Source organism: Mercurialis annua, linkage group LG2 (genome assembly GCF_937616625.2).
Source record: "Mercurialis annua linkage group LG2, ddMerAnnu1.2, whole genome shotgun sequence".
NCBI classification, from domain to species: Eukaryota; Viridiplantae; Streptophyta; class Magnoliopsida; order Malpighiales; family Euphorbiaceae; genus Mercurialis; species Mercurialis annua.
In genome coordinates, this window is record NC_065571.1 from 48,843,410 (window position 1) to 48,856,380 (window position 12,971).

Sequence of the window (12,971 nt, forward strand, 5' to 3'; positions counted from 1 at the left end):
ACGACCCGAATTCCACCCTAATCCAAGTCACGACCGGCGCTAGGGAATGGGAATGGTTGTTCCGAAACCCGTAGCAAGCCTAGAACCTCTAGAAATTTTTCGCAAATATTATTAAAAGATCGCACCTCGCGTACGATCCGTTTTCAGAAAATACCGTTAAAACTTTTCTCTTTTAACCAAACACATTTCTGAAAACACACATATAGGCGAAATCTGGTTTTAGAAGTACTGGTTGGATAACCTCGTTATCTCAACCCTCGCTTCCTTCTGAAAACCTGGCGTGGTGATTACTGGAAACCAGGGACTTATCTTTCGCTTGCCTTAACACATAGGCATCCCTGTTCCAGACCACACGCCACTGTTAATATGTTTAATAAAATAATGCGGACACCTTTGCGTCTCGCAACGGTGGTATTAAACATATTAAAATACACAGCGGACCGGTTACACATAGCCGGCGAATATAAAACATACTGTTTTTGACCCTCACAAAAACACACGAGGCCGACTCGGTAACTAGATACAATATGCCACTAAGCAGCCACCCAATAGGTACACACCTGCACTAGATCCTATCAGAGTGTCTAAACAGAGGACTAGTGCCACGGCTGCTGGCACATCACACCTATACTATTGCAGCATACTAAGAGTACAAAATCCTATGTACATTACCAAAGAAGAGCTTTCCTGAAGAAAGGATGTGGAAGCTCGACTGACCTCAAATCTCGTTTCCTGAAAAATGGGATAACAACAACGGGGTCAGAAATATAAATATTTCTGAGTGAGTAAACAGTTTACAGATAAATACCAAAATCGCATTATATATAAAACAGTTATATATAAAATATGACCAATTACGTCGATCCATATGAAACCCTAGTTCACAAATGTCCTAACAGACACACTCATCTTATGAGCTTATGGACAACAGAATAAAGACCGTGAACTGAATCACTGCCGTCCAATTCTGTATCTCTGGTACCTGGACCGTAATCAGAAACTGCCTTCGCGGTTTATTCCGCGACCGTAACTGTATTACTGCCGTCTCAGGGTTTACCCGTGAAGTCAGGGCATCTACTTTCCCAATGACTTACACGACATGCATACCTCTATACCTCGACAGAAGTACATCTAAAAATCAGTGTTGGTGATCACGCAACCCTATTGCCGCCCAATAGGTAGCTCGTTCCAATGGACCTCTCTTGGCTAGTTTATACTATTGCGATTATGGATTTAAAACAGTTGAATACTGATATTCAAAAGTAAACACGTAAACTCACAGTACTGCTAAGTTACTACTTAGCACCGCCGTATGTGTGACAGACTCCCCTGAGTCCTGGTCTGACTGCTGGACAGCTAGTCGAATCAAACATACAAAACACACAAGACAATACATCAATACCCATTTATGGTATAAACATCTAGGTCTTGAAACCTAGGTTCAGACAAATCATACAATTCACATAACACATAACACTTATGGTCTCTTTATTTTTAAAACCATATAAATCGTTTTCACCTCGAGAAAACGTTTAGACTTCACTCTAGAAATCATTTTAGGTATAGCATACCTAATTAAAATCATTTACTAGTATCGACTTGATTGCCAAAGCAATTCACAGTCGACTACTAATTATTTAGCAACATCGTTTGCTAAATCTATTAAACCGGTTAAACGTCGACTTTAACTCTTTTAAAGTCCTTTTTAAACGTTTAACTTTACTTTTAAAATCATATTTTAAAAGTCTTTAGCTTCGGTTTAAAAACTCTTTTCACTTTCTTCAAAAGAAGTTATCATTTTTTAAACGTTTTTGCTCGACAAAACTACGTCAAACGGATAGGGCAAAAAGCCCCAAAGGAATCCCCCCTTCGGCGTCGGCCTGGTGCACGTCCGTGCACCCCTGGCTAGTGCACGATCGTGCACCATTGTGCACGGTCGTGCACCCTGGATGGTGCACGTTCGTGCACCTTGGTGCACGTTCGTGCACCTCCAGATTGGTGCACGTTCGTGCACCATATGTGCACGTCCGTGCACCAACGTGCACAGCCCCGGGGAAACTCGATTCCCGGGGCATTCCGACGTGATTCATCCTCATTTTTCTGCTCCTAACACATATACACAATCCAATCTATCCATATTCACTTTCGGAACGTAAAAATAATAGGTATACGTTCGATTCGATACGGTAACCGTTTATAAACGTATATATATTCGATATATATCGAAATATATTAAAATAAACGTTTAATACGGGATTAATACCTCGATTACTCGAGTAATCGTCGAAGAAACGGAGTTAGAATCGAGAAACGGCCGGATCGAATCCGAAACCCTAACTTCCGTAGCCCCTGAGAGCTAAGCAGCTCTTCAATTGCTAAACAAATGAGCAAATGACTTATCTGTATTGATTTAGGTCATTTGAAACATATATATAGTTAGTTGGTCAATATACCACTTTAACTCAAATTCTTAAATAGTCGTCCGTAGCTTAAACGGAAATGACTTTCAAATTTCGTGAAACTTTACCCAAAAATCTAATAAAATCTAATACATCCGACTTATATTTTATCTTTAATAAATCCCAGAAGATTTATTAAGTCCAAATCAGTCCCGCTTGATTAAACTTTCTACGTCCAAATGTCATGAAACTTTGACGATAACTTCGTCAAATTATTTCGCGAATAATGACACCAAAATTATTCGCTCGGGACTTATAAATTATTTTATTTTAATTTGGACTAACGAATTATACTTAATTAGTTAATAATTGAAAACTAATTGAAGTAAAAGTTTAGGGATTTAAATTGCCCTTTTTCAAACTTGGCCTCCACTTCTAACCGCTCATCCTTATTTTTTTTTTTATTAATATATATATATATATATATATATATATTAACTTATATTCATTAATAACACGTCGAGACTTCTGAGTTTCGACATTTTAATTTCGGGGTTTTATCCGAAATATTAAACTCTTCAATTAGAGTGGTATATTGATATATTAATTACCAATATATGTTTATCTAACGACTCAAGTCGTATTTCTTATTCGATTAGTCCCGTTCATATTCTTTTATTAAAATTTAAATCCCTGATTTAAATTTTAAATTTCTATTATTACGATATACTTTTAGGGATACTTATAAATTAAATTTACGCTTAAATTTAATTTACGTATTCCCGGCTAATAAAAGCTTACACGTGACTTATAAGTATACGGGGTATTACATTCTCTCCCCCTTATATAAATTCGTCCTCGAATTTACATACACTTTTTCTTTTACTTATACAGCTAACAATACTTTTTCTATTTCTTGTTATATGTTTTCTACAGCATAAACATTATTACCGTCGTTTGTCGCATAATTGCTGTCGTTTATAACACAGCTATTGGCGACTATAGCACAACTGTGCACAGCTCACTAACTACCTTTTGTCTATTAACTTTTCTACTTCTGCTTTACTGGTCCTTTTAGACCGTATACTTTCCTTTACTGGTATATAAATGCTTATATTAACATTTTGCAGTTCTCTTTTTGACTGCATCTTACATCTCTCAATCACCTTGTATCACATCTCACTGTACTTTCACTTATAGGTTCCTAACCTGTAACCTTGACTTCTGTTATCAGAAGTCTTGGTACTCATTAACCTCGGGTTATTCTCTTATGTTACTTCTTTTCGAGCCTACTTCGGCTACTTAAATCGCTTATCCTGAAGCGTCTGTTTACCAAATAAATTTGGTATTTTTATAGTTGGCAATGCGTTCTACAACTTCCGTTTAGACTTCGAGTTAAGATTCTTTCTCGAAGGTCTTAGAAATTGACCTCAAAGTTGCCTCTTCGAGCTAACTTTGAAAGACTGTGAAACTGCCGTCATGGCTGTTATTGAAGCCAATGAACCAAGCATTTAAACCAGTCTTTTTCCAAATATTATTTCATATTTATATAATTTTACATTCAATCTACAACTTTCGTGAAGAGTCGAACTTAATCCGACCCCTTTTCGGTTTCCGAAATCATCCTTGAAGTTGGCTACTAGCCATACTTGTATTCTTTATACATCTTATTACTTTTCCTTTTTGTTGTACTTCTTTACAGACAGTACAAACTTTGAACTCATTTCTGGGATATCAACTTGTTACTAAGTCTTATGATATCACCTTTGAATTCACTTTCTTTTTATTCCTTGAACTTTCTAGTTCGCTGTTTATTATTGGTTGTACATTTTACAGTACCTTTTTATCATTAAGATTTTTAATCTTATTATAAATTGTTCCTATCTTTTAATCACTTTAGGGTAATGTTGGTTAAGTATTTTTAATCTCTAACCTTACCCTTTGTATCTGTTTGAACTCTTTGTTCCATAACAGACTACTCATTATATACTTCTCTCATGATTCTATATCTTGTATAGAATGTCTTCTAAATCTTTATCAATCTATAGTAACTTCCTGTTACAGATTGAATTACTTGGTTCCTCTCACACTAATGATATGGTTGTATGGGTGTAAGTGTAGGTTATAGCCTAATCATCTCCCATGAAACACCTTCCTAACTCGTTCACAGTTACCGCAAAACTATACTTCCGCCACTAGTTTTCGGTATTTCCAAGGTTAATTAGACTTCTTAGCCTCTTTCCACATACATATTCTCCTTGTTCACAGCTAACAGTTATTATAACTGCACTATAGCTGTTACTATCGCATTTAATTAACTAACTATCAACTTTAGCTCCGTTTTCAAACATTTCACTTTGAAAACAAAATGTTTATTAATAATTTTCTACTTTTAGTCGGCCATACTATACATATTTCTGGCCCTACATTCAAAATACATGTACACTACATGTATATTCCGTTACCAGCCAGCCAAGACCTCACAGTCATAAGGCTCGGTTCTCGGAATTTTCATCTTTTCAAACTACTGTCTCATCACAGTTTTCAAATTCATTTATATACATATATGGAGCTTATGTTGATAATTCAAAGTTAATTAAAGTTTATACTTCTTATAATTGTCACTTGCACTTTTGGCTTACTGCCAAAATTTCACACAAGTTCCACGACAATATCTTCATCATCGTGCATCGTCTACCTCTCCGTTCGACGATCGCAACGGTTAAAACTTTGATAACCATCTTGGGATTGTCATATCCCAATATCAAACCGATCTAACGGTTCGATCACAAGTTATTAGGGTTTTACTATGCCCTGCTAGTTTCCAGATAACATCTGAAACTCACTTGTCCAATTCACTATCTTCATCCCCGTTACACCTTGATAACATCTTTACCTTATGTTGGTTCAAGGTTTGATATACTTTTTAAGTATATTATTTATTCGTTTTATGATTTAATAATCATTTTCATTAATGAATATCTGTTAACACGACTTAACAACTCCGTTAGTCGTTAACATATTCATTGATCCTCTTTATTCATATCAGAACTAGTAGTGTACCTACTCGGTTCTGAGAATACTCATACTTCCTTTCATAATCTTTCTCTTAGACGTTTCATTGTTATTTATCATTTAAGTGCTGAGGTTTACTCCTCTCAGACTTATGTATTTTGGTTTTATCTAACCACTCGTATGGATTTAAGAGATATGTCCATTACTGACATCTGCTCTGTCTGTAAGACTAATCTCCAATCCGTTTAATTAAACACATGTGTATGACTTTGTTCACATATAGTTACTTGAAGTCAAACTAACCGAGTTGTGTTTAATTAGATCCTACTCTCTTATCTTAATCGTGACAATCTTCTATTGTCTACCCTCGAACTTTTATTTACCATAAAAGTTCATCACTAGACTTATATCAGTCTATTCCTGAGTAAGAATATAAATTCTCACTCTCTCTACTCTTCCCGTACTTTCATTAATCTCTAATGTCTCGGTATGAAACACTAGAATTTAGGTCTTTATTATTTATTCTTATAATACAACCGTTATTCTTTATCCCTTTTTCCCATCTACCTTGTCACTATCACAGAGTTTTCGTTTGAGAAAATACAGTTTTGTCTCGCGTACACTGACGCTTAACAAATACAAATCAATTTGTCAGACAAATACAATTGATCTCGTCTGAGACAATTATTATTCGTCCTGCTTGCGCAAGCCTTTTAAATCCCTCTTTTCAAACAAATTGTGAATTCTCAAATTCACAGTACAAAACATTTTTCATACAATTGTGCTTCAGGGTGATGACATCTCTCATCCCCAAGGAGTTGCTATTTCAATTCACTTTTTATTGATTTTCTGATATATCAATATATATGATGCATGCCCTAATCAAATCATTTTATGTAATATATATCATATATATAAAATTCAGGTATGCTTCTTCTATAGTGATTTTCGCAACATGCACCTTTAATGCATCTGAGCACAATTATACGTTCAACTGTAAAACAAAACTTTAACAAGTTTCTTTTCAAACTACTTCTCTGTGTCATTTCAAGGTTTCCTAATCCTCACATTAGGATTTATCATTCTTTATTCAACATTTTATGTTATTATTCATTATCAGGCTGTTTATTAACAATTATTATTCATTAGTATGTGTGTTCTTGTTTAAGGATATTCTCTATCTGTACTTTATGTTTTCTAGTTTTAGTATTTCATACTAAAACACATAAATGTACTTACTTAAACATAAGACACATATCTAAATGTTACCTGAGGATGTTTGTCGAGGCGGTAGTGCCTCTCGAATCATCGGACCTTTTTTCCTCGTCCGTATCGGCGTATAAGCGTTCCTTTACCTTCCTCGTGAACATTCTCACATAGCGTCTCACTCTATTCAAACTTTGTTCCTCTTTCTCCTCATTAGCATACACATTCTCCCTTCTTTGACATGGGGAATGACTCATCCTTTGTTGAACTATCCTTAGATAGTTTATCTTTTCTAAATCCTCCCCCAGCCTAAACCTTATATAGGCTGATATAACAGTAGATTCAGACACTGAATCAATACTGTCGTCAATAACATCTATGTTTCCCATTATTCTTTCCAGATCCTCTAATTCAATAGCATCATCGTCTGTATCCATCTTATCAACTGAAGTAAAATCTTCAGCCTCTAATGGATTATCAGGCACGACTTACGGCTGAGGTCGACTAGGCCCAGACATGCTGAAACACATGTGGCCATAACGCAAGTAGCCGATATAACAGCTATAGAAAAACACATTTTCATATAACAGATAACACCTTATAAACACATATAAAATAAAACACATAGCAATCACACATATAGTTCAGAGAAAATCTAACTATTTTCTCGAACAAACGATTCTTCTGGAATCTTCGCCTCGTTCTGTATTCGAACAGAATCAACTTCCTTGAATACTGGTCAATTGATCTGACCATTGCGTACTACTCTAATAGAGCATCTCGAACACAGGAACATCTCACATGTTCCCTCATTAACAACGTGTTATAAACACAAGAACATCTCATATGTTCCTGATCAAACATCACATATATTCTACACAGGTATACGGATTTCTACTTATAGCTGAATGTTTTCAACAACTGAAAACCGATCAAGACAAGACTCGAATCATATGTTGCTGCAATAGTCTACTAGGAATCCCCACAATTCTTAACACATCTTACTTAACAGTATCAGCAACAGTACATCGGATGGCCGAGTACTTAAAACGTTGCTCTGATACCAAGTTTGTCACGACCCGAATTCCACCCTAATCCAAGTCACGACCGGCGCTAGGGAATGGGAATGGTTGTTCCGAAACCCGTAGCAAGCCTAGAACCTCTAGAAATTTTTCGCAAATATTATTAAAAGATCGCACCTCGCGTACGATCCGTTTTCAGAAAATACCGTTAAAACTTTTCTCTTTTAACCAAACACATTTCTGAAAACACACATATAGGCGAAATCTGGTTTTAGAAGTACTGGTTGGATAACCTCGTTATCTCAACCCTCGCTTCCTTCTGAAAACCTGGCGTGGTGATTACTGGAAACCAGGGACTTATCTTTCGCTTGCCTTAACACATAGGCATCCCTGTTCCAGACCACACGCCACTGTTAATATGTTTAATAAAATAATGCGGACACCTTTGCGTCTCGCAACGGTGGTATTAAACATATTAAAATACACAGCGGACCGGTTACACATAGCCGGCGAATATAAAACATACTGTTTTTGACCCTCACAAAAACACACGAGGCCGACTCGGTAACTAGATACAATATGCCACTAAGCAGCCACCCAATAGGTACACACCTGCACTAGATCCTATCAGAGTGTCTAAACAGAGGACTAGTGCCACGGCTGCTGGCACATCACACCTATACTATTGCAGCATACTAAGAGTACAAAATCCTATGTACATTACCAAAGAAGAGCTTTCCTGAAGAAGGGATGTGGAAGCTCGACTGACCTCAAATCTCGTTTCCTGAAAAATGGGATAACAACAACGGGGTCAGAAATATAAATATTTCTGAGTGAGTAAACAGTTTACAGATAAATACCAAAATCGCATTATATATAAAACAGTTATATATAAAATATGACCAATTACGTCGATCCATATGAAACCCTAGTTCACAAATGTCCTAACAGACACACTCATCTTATGAGCTTATGGACAACAGAATAAAGACCGTGAACTGAATCACTGCCGTCCAATTCTGTATCTCTGGTACCTGGACCGTAATCAGAAACTGCCTTCGCGGTTTATTCCGCGACCGTAACTGTATTACTGCCGTCTCAGGGTTTACCCGTGAAGTCAGGGCATCTACTTTCCCAATGACTTACACGACATGCATACCTCTATACCTCGACAGAAGTACATCTAAAAATCAGTGTTGGTGATCACGCAACCCTATTGCCGCCCAATAGGTAGCTCGTTCCAATGGACCTCTCTTGGCTAGTTTATACTATTGCGATTATGGATTTAAAACAGTTGAATACTGATATTCAAAAGTAAACACGTAAACTCACAGTACTGCTAAGTTACTACTTAGCACCGCCGTATGTGTGACAGACTCCCCTGAGTCCTGGTCTGACTGCTGGACAGCTAGTCGAATCAAACATACAAAACACACAAGACAATACATCAATACCCATTTATGGTATAAACATCTAGGTCTTGAAACCTAGGTTCAGACAAATCATACAATTCACATAACACATAACACTTATGGTCTCTTTATTTTTAAAACCATATAAATCGTTTTCACCTCGAGAAAACGTTTAGACTTCACTCTAGAAATCATTTTAGGTATAGCATACCTAATTAAAATCATTTACTAGTATCGACTTGATTGCCAAAGCAATTCACAGTCGACTACTAATTATTTAGCAACATCGTTTGCTAAATCTATTAAACCGGTTAAACGTCGACTTTAACTCTTTTAAAGTCCTTTTTAAACGTTTAACTTTACTTTTAAAATCATATTTTAAAAGTCTTTAGCTTCGGTTTAAAAACTCTTTTCACTTTCTTCAAAAGAAGTTATCATTTTTTAAACGTTTTTGCTCGACAAAACTACGTCAAACGGATAGGGCAAAAAGCCCCAAAGGAATCCCCCCTTCGGCGTCGGCCTGGTGCACGTCCGTGCACCCCTGGCTAGTGCACGATCGTGCACCATTGTGCACGGTCGTGCACCCTGGATGGTGCACGTTCGTGCACCTTGGTGCACGTTCGTGCACCTCCAGATTGGTGCACGTTCGTGCACCATATGTGCACGTCCGTGCACCAACGTGCACAGCCCCGGGGAAACTCGATTCCCGGGGCATTCCGACGTGATTCATCCTCATTTTTCTGCTCCTAACACATATACACAATCCAATCTATCCATATTCACTTTCGGAACGTAAAAATAATAGGTATACGTTCGATTCGATACGGTAACCGTTTATAAACGTATATATATTCGATATATATCGAAATATATTAAAATAAACGTTTAATACGGGATTAATACCTCGATTACTCGAGTAATCGTCGAAGAAACGGAGTTAGAATCGAGAAACGGCCGGATCGAATCCGAAACCCTAACTTCCGTAGCCCCTGAGAGCTAAGCAGCTCTTCAATTGCTAAACAAATGAGCAAATGACTTATCTGTATTGATTTAGGTCATTTGAAACATATATATAGTTAGTTGGTCAATATACCACTTTAACTCAAATTCTTAAATAGTCGTCCGTAGCTTAAACGGAAATGACTTTCAAATTTCGTGAAACTTTACCCAAAAATCTAATAAAATCTAATAAGAATAAAAATATAATTTTTATTCTCATCCGACTTATATTTTATCTTTAATAAATCCCAGAAGATTTATTAAGTCCAAATCAGTCCCGCTTGATTAAACTTTCTACGTCCAAATGTCATGAAACTTTGACGATAACTTCGTCAAATTATTTCGCGAATAATGACACCAAAATTATTCGCTCGGGACTTATAAATTATTTTATTTTAATTTGGACTAACGAATTATACTTAATTAGTTAATAATTGAAAACTAATTGAAGTAAAAGTTTAGGGATTTAAATTGCCCTTTTTCAAACTTGGCCTCCACTTCTAACCGCTCATCCTTATTTTTTTTTTTATTAATATATATATATATATATATATATATATATATTAACTTATATTCATTAATAACACGTCGAGACTTCTGAGTTTCGACATTTTAATTTCGGGGTTTTATCCGAAATATTAAACTCTTCAATTAGAGTGGTATATTGATATATTAATTACCAATATATGTTTATCTAACGACTCAAGTCGTATTTCTTATTCGATTAGTCCCGTTCATATTCTTTTATTAAAATTTAAATCCCTGATTTAAATTTTAAATTTCTATTATTACGATATACTTTTAGGGATACTTATAAATTAAATTTACGCTTAAATTTAATTTACGTATTCCCGGCTAATAAAAGCTTACACGTGGCTTATAAGTATACGGGGTATTACAGGTCTGCCTCGTTAATCTCGATTGTTTTTATTTTGGCCGGGATGAATTGTCTGCTTGATCGTACTTGGTGATAAATAATTATGTGGGAAGCGGGGCAACAACTATTTCTTGCATGACACTAGATTCTCCGTCTTTGCTTCTAACTCAATTATCATTTTTCAGAGCCAGAATCGCCCTTCTAAAGCGCATCCCCCAAATACCAACGAACTCGTGAGATATGAGATAACCGGGAGCAGAAGCAACTAAAGAAGTTTATGTGTTGACAACAATGTGTCTAAACTACTCCAGCAAATAGAGTTTATAAAAATAATAACAAATAACATTAAATAGAATTTTTTTATGACTAAAAATCTGGAAGCAAAACATGTTGGAGAGATTTTAAGGAAAAAAATACGTGAACAAGTCAAATATAGTTTAAGATGAGCATTAAAAATAATAAAAGCAAATTACTTTAGAGTTCATGAGGTACTGTACATCATAATTAACAGTTTGATACTTCTTATTTCAAAAGTCTATATAATGTTTTTCAGTTTAATCCTTTTGCTAATTAAGAGATTCTTCCGTTAATGAGGAACCAAAGGTACTAAATCTAATAAAAGTAAGATATCAAATCGTTTAGCAAAATTAAAAATAAGGGGCCAAATTGTTCACGAAAATAAAGGTGTATCAAATCGTTTGAAAGTAAGTATCAAAATTAACGCAGGGCTCAATAGTTAACGGAATTAAAACTGAAAAACCATTAAACAAACTTTTGAAACAAAAAGTATAAAACTGTTAATTATGGTATACCTCAAGGACCTCGGTGTAATTTGCTCAAATAATAAATTCGGAAAGTAAAAGGCAGTTTGGGGTGGACCCAAACATGTATTCTGCGCACAGAAGGGAATCCACCGATTTACAGTAGATTCGGACTTTTGGCCCAAATCCTACTATGCACACAAGCCCATTTCTTCATCTCAACTTCTTAATAGTCTATAGGCTTAATTACTTAAAAACCACCCAGCTTGAACTTTTTTTTCGTTTATACCATGACCTAGGAAAAAGTTCATTTATACCCTGACGTATGTGTTTATGTTTCACCTCTACCCCGAGGCACTAAATTAACCTCTTTTCATTTTAAAAAAAGTTCAAAATAGTCCTTCATTTAGAGAAAAATTCATTTCTAATTAATCTCTAATTAGCTTAGGTTAAAAATGAAGAACTTTTTTAAACTTTTTTCTTAATGAAAAGAGGTTAATTTAGTGCCTCGGTGTAGAGGTGAAACATAAATACATACGTCAGGGTATAAATGAACTTTTTCCTAGATCAGGGTATAAACGAAAAAAAAGTTCAAGGTGAGTGGTTTTTAAGTAATTAAGCCTAGTCTATAAAGTATTTTGGTTAATAAACACAATAAAAGGGTGATATATTGTGTGATTAAAGTCTTTAGCTTTTTGAAAAGGACTTAGTACACGAATTTGGTGATTATTGACAATTTGCCCCTTTAATTTGTAAGTTAATTGTATTCTAAATCGACAATTTACCCCCTTAATTTGTAAGTTAATTTGCCAAAATGTACTAATTGCACATAATCATTAAGTTCGTGTATTAATTTGCCAACAAAGTTAATTTATATATTAATTGCCTATTGTTTACAAGTTAAAGGGACAATTTGATATTTAAGTTTTTTGAAAAACAGCACTTACACATCAAGTTGCTTCCAAGTTGTCAACGTTGTTGCACTTGATCCGCGCTCAGCTAGAATAGCAACACCCTCCTGAGAGTTGTGGTCAGTAGAGAAAAACCTAAATTTATGTATATGTTAGGCTATTTGTATGAATAATTTGAGGGAACTGTGTCAAATGTGTTTGGAATTTTTGTATAATGATATTTTATTAAAATGAGAAAAAAATAACAAGTATACAATTTGGCTAATTAAAATCACCAAGTAATTTTTACTAGAGAATTATAGTGTAACCAAGTAATCATTGAATTCTCACAACCACCAGACACTCATGAGAGATAAAACAAAATTAGAA